The 4,663-nt window shown below is 40.8% G+C and overlaps 1 pseudogene; it reads left to right on the top strand.

Annotated features, from left to right (window-relative positions):
• The first annotated feature begins 659 nt into the window (after positions 1–659).
• On the top strand, positions 660–2,401 carry LOC102247559 (annotated as a pseudogene).
• Positions 2,402–4,663: the final 2,262 nt, after the last annotated feature.

The raw sequence follows: 4,663 nt of genomic DNA, 5'->3' as shown, positions 1-4,663 counted from the left end.
ACTTACCAGCATAGTACATTCCAATGGTAGAACCCTTTAGCACCCTGGTCTACACTCATATTGATTTCTATTATAATTTCAATAAAATAGAGAGTAACTGCTCTCTACTCACCAAGCTGTATCTTTTTATATTCCTTTCCTGCTTTTGCTTTTCTCATAGGTTAAATAATTTCAAATTCTTCCCCAGCCGGCATGACTCAGTGGTTGAGCATTGACCTATGAACCAGGAGGTCAAGGTTCGATTCCCAGTCAGGGCACATGCCCTAGTTGCAGGCTGGACCCCAGTGTGGAGCGAGCAGGAGGCAGCCGATCAATGATTCTCTCTCATCATTGATGTTTCTATCTCTCTCTCCCTCTCCTTTCCTCTCTGAAATCAATAAAAATATATTTTAAAAATAATAATAACAGCACAGGTGGAAGGGGAGACGACGCTATGGCGGAGCGGTGCAGCCTGGTGGAACCCGGGCAAGCAAGCCGCTGTTGCGAAGGGAACTAGTCTGGCGCAGGACTCCAGGCTTTCTCAGCCCAGCCATTCCCGCTGGGGAAAATGGAGGTGGTGCGGAGCGGTGCAGCCTGGTGGAACCCGGGCAAGCAAGTCGCGGAACTAGTCTGGTGCAGGACTCCAGGCTTTCTCAGCCTAGCCGTTCCCACTGGGGAAAATGGAGGTGGCTGGGGCGGTGCCCTGGGAGCAGCTGGTGGGCTGGTGTACCCAGCATTTGTGGAAAACTTTTGTCCTGGAAGTCAGTGAGGAGATCATGCAGTATGTTTTGTCAATTGAGAGTCCCGAAGGGATATGAGAATATGTTACTGACCTCCTTCAGGGAAATGAGGGCAAAAAAGGTCAATTCATAGAAGAGCTTATAAACAAATGGCAAAAGAATGATCAGGAGTTGATTTCTGATGTTCTGCAGCAGTCCTTCAAAAAAAGATGAAATTTTAGATGGGCAGAGATCAGGAGACCAGCTAAAGAGAAGTAGGCAAAAAGGGAGAAACAGACAGGAAGTTCCTGCATTTGCTGAACCTGACACAACCATAGAAGTCAAAACACCTTTTGATTTGGCCAAGGCACAAGGGAACAACAACTCCTTAAAGAAGAAGACAAAGTTTGTCAGTTTATACACAAAAGAGGGACAAGATAAGCTTGCAGTCCTGATCCCAGGTCGCCACCCTTGTGATTGCCTGGGCCAGAAGCACAAACTGATCAATAACTGTGTGATCTGTGGGCGTATAGTCTGTGTCCTTGCTTATTCTGTGGTACTCTGGTATGTAATCGTGAAGAACAGGATATTTTACAACGTGACTCAAACAAGAGCCAGAAATTGCTCAAGAAGCTAATGTCAGGGATGGAGAATTCTGGAAAAGTGGACATCTCTACCAAGGACCTTCTTCCTCACCAAGAGTTTCGATTTAAGTCTGGTCTGGAGAAGGCTATCAAGCATAAAGACAAACTGCTAGAGTTTGATAGAACTAGTATTCAAAGAACCCAAGTAATTGATGATGAGTCAGGTTACTTTGCCAGTGATTCTAATCAGTGGTTATCCAAGATTGAGCGGGAAACTTTGCAGAAGCAAGACGAGAAACTGAGAGAATTTTGACATGCCTCTCGACTTTCTAAGAAGATCACCATTGATTTTTCAGGCAAAAAGATCGTGGAAGATGAAAATCCACTAGCCAAGTATTATAGCAAACTGGATGAGACAATTAATACAGGCCATTGCCAGTGAAACCTTGAACCAATCACTGACCAAATTGGGTAGATCTTCTGAAGAGCCTTTGGGAATTCTGGTGAATCCCAACCTGTACCAGTCCCCTCCCCAGTGGATAGATCAGACAGGTGCAGCCACACAGATGAAGGCTTTCCATTCAGCAGGATCAGAACCAGAGTTCAACTCATATTGGCACCAGTTGCGAATCCAGGACGAAGAATTTCAGGAAGGCTTTGATGGTGGCTGGTGCCTCTATATGCATCAGCCTTGGGCTTCTCTGCTTGTCAGAGGGATTTAAAGGGTGGAGGGAAGAAGCTGGTACACCCCTCACAGAGGATGACTTTGGATAGCAGCCACAGACAAAAGATCCTCCCCTCAAGAAGTCTCAGAACTCCAGACTACATATCGTTTTCTTTGTGGGAAAAATGTGGAATTTCCCAATGACTATCCATCAAGTTGTCTTTTGGGCTGTGTGGACCTAATTGACTGCTTGTCCTAGAATCAATTTAAGGATCAGTAGCCAGACATGAGTCAAGAATCTGAGTCTCCATTTGTTTTTATCTGCACAACTCCCAAGGAAATGATTGTGAAGTTTCCTATTAAAGGAAATCCAAAAATCTGGAAACTGGATTCCAAGATCCATCAAGGCACAAAGAAGGGGTTAATGAAGCAGAAGAAAGCTGTGTGACACAGGAGAAAAGGAACTATACAGCATAGTGGAGTTTTGTGTACTAAAATTGTTTCTGTTGGTGCTTTGGAACTGAAGCAGTAGAAATCTCAAGGCTTGGCATCAGGCTTGACTCTCTCAAACTTTAAACTCTTACCAAACTTGTATATTTTTCTTAAAGAGTGGGATTCTTTATGTAGTGGGTCAAAATCTTTGAATACATTATTTATAAAAACCTATTTTAAAAATAAAATAATAATAATAATTTCAAATTCTTGAGGTTTTATTCAAAGGGCCCTGTTTCCAATAGCATAAGCATATTTATAATCAGTCCTAAATGAGTGGTCTTCTAATGGGTCCGTGTGTGCAAAAACTTTCCCTTGGGCTCTTGGGCAGTCCAAGAGAGAATCAATCTCAAGATCCTCAAGTGCTATAGATTCTCTTTTCTGAAAGTGATCTTCCTGAGAACAAATTCATTCAAGGCACAATGCTGGTTCTCTGTTCCCTCCTCCTTTTTACCAGAGCCCTTTCCTCTTCTAGGATAGAAAGGCAGGCAGGGCCATGCCAGATCTCACATCAGTGCCTTACCCTCAATGCAGAAACCACCAGCAACAAGGAGACCATTCAAAATCTGCTGAGAAAGCAAGGGACTCTCTAATGGGGCTCTGTATCCTTTTATAAGTCAGAGGTTTCCAATTTACTGCTTTTAATTCAGTTAAATAAAGACCGAGTCAAACAATTCACTGAGTAAGAACTTTCCTCCTATTCTAATGAAAGACCACCAGTTGATTTTTTTTTTTTTTGGCATTCAACTTGAAAGAAGTCCAAAAAAATTGATTGACACTGAAAAACAACTTTCCATTTATTCCCTTCTGAACAAGATTTCAAATGACTCCAAATATAAAAAATGAAAGATAGATTTAATATTGATGCTAACTCTGTTTCATTCTAGCAAAATTTATCTACAAATATAAGAACTAGTTTTAAAAACTTCTGTCTAAAACTAGCTCTTATATTTGTAGATAAAATTTCTGTCTCAACCTATGATACATTTGCAATTAATTTTTACTTTTTATATTTAGTAATTATCCCAACCAGTAATAATAACTCTATACAGAAAAAAACTAACACTGTGAAACTCATGATGAGAGAAATATATTAAAATGAATCCAAGTTCAATGTAAATTACTATGGTCTTTAGACTCTAAGAGGAATGTAATAAGATAAAATCAGAAGGATGCAACGTTATTTTCTTTTCTTTTCTTTTACTTACTTATTGGCAGAGTCAGCTTTAGTTTTTTTATTTTCTTTTTTTTAATCTTTGTTGAAAGTACACCATTGACCCCTCCCTGGCCCAGGCCTTCATCACCCTGTTGTCTGTGTCCATGGGTTATGCATACATACATATAATTTCTTTGGTTGATCACTTCCCACCCACCCTTCCCCACCTTCCCTCTGAGATTCAACAATCTGTTCCATGATTCTATGTCTCTGGAACTATTTTGTTCATCTGTTTGTTTTGTTCATTAGATTCCACTTATGAGTGAGATCATATGATACTTATCCTTCTGTGACTGGCTTATTTTGCTTGGCAAAATACTCTCCAGGTCCCTCCATCTGTTGCAAATGATAAGAGTTCTTTCTTTTTTACAGCTGCATAGTATTCCATTGGGCAAATGTACCACAGGTTTTTTTTGCTTTTGTTTTTTACCACAGCTCTTTTATCCACTCATCTGCTAATGGGCACTTGGGCTGTTTCCAAATCTTAGCTATTGTAAATTGCACTACTATGAACATAGAGGTGTATATATTCTTTCTGATTGGTATTTCTGGTTTCTTAGGATATATTTCTAGAAGTGGAATCACTGGGTGAAATGGGAGTTCCATTTTTAATTTTTTGAGGAAACTCCATACTGTTTTTTGTAGTGGCTGCACCAGTCTGCATTCTCACTAGCAGTGTACTAGGGTTCCCTTTTCTCTACCTCCTCACCAGCACTTGTCATTTGTTGATTTGTTAATGATAGCCATTCTGACAGGTACGAAGTGATACAGTGGGGCCTTGACTTACGAGTTTAATTCTTTCCGTGACAGAGCTCGTAACTCAAATTACTCGTATGTCAAATCAATTTTCACCATTACAATGAATTGAATGCTGGGCTGATGTTGTGGTGTTCACTGTGACGTTCGCTGCGCCAATTAGCGGTGGGGTATCTGAAACTGGCTCGTAACCCGAATTTTAGCTCGCAACTCAAAGCAAAAAATCGGCCGAGAGACGGCTCGTATCTCGAAA

The sequence above is a fragment of the Myotis brandtii genome, unplaced genomic scaffold (genome assembly GCF_000412655.1).
Source record: "Myotis brandtii unplaced genomic scaffold, ASM41265v1 scaffold315, whole genome shotgun sequence".
Taxonomy (NCBI): Eukaryota; Metazoa; Chordata; class Mammalia; order Chiroptera; family Vespertilionidae; genus Myotis; species Myotis brandtii.
Note: the sequence above shows the minus strand (reverse complement) of the source record. Positions and strands in the feature narration are given on the sequence as shown.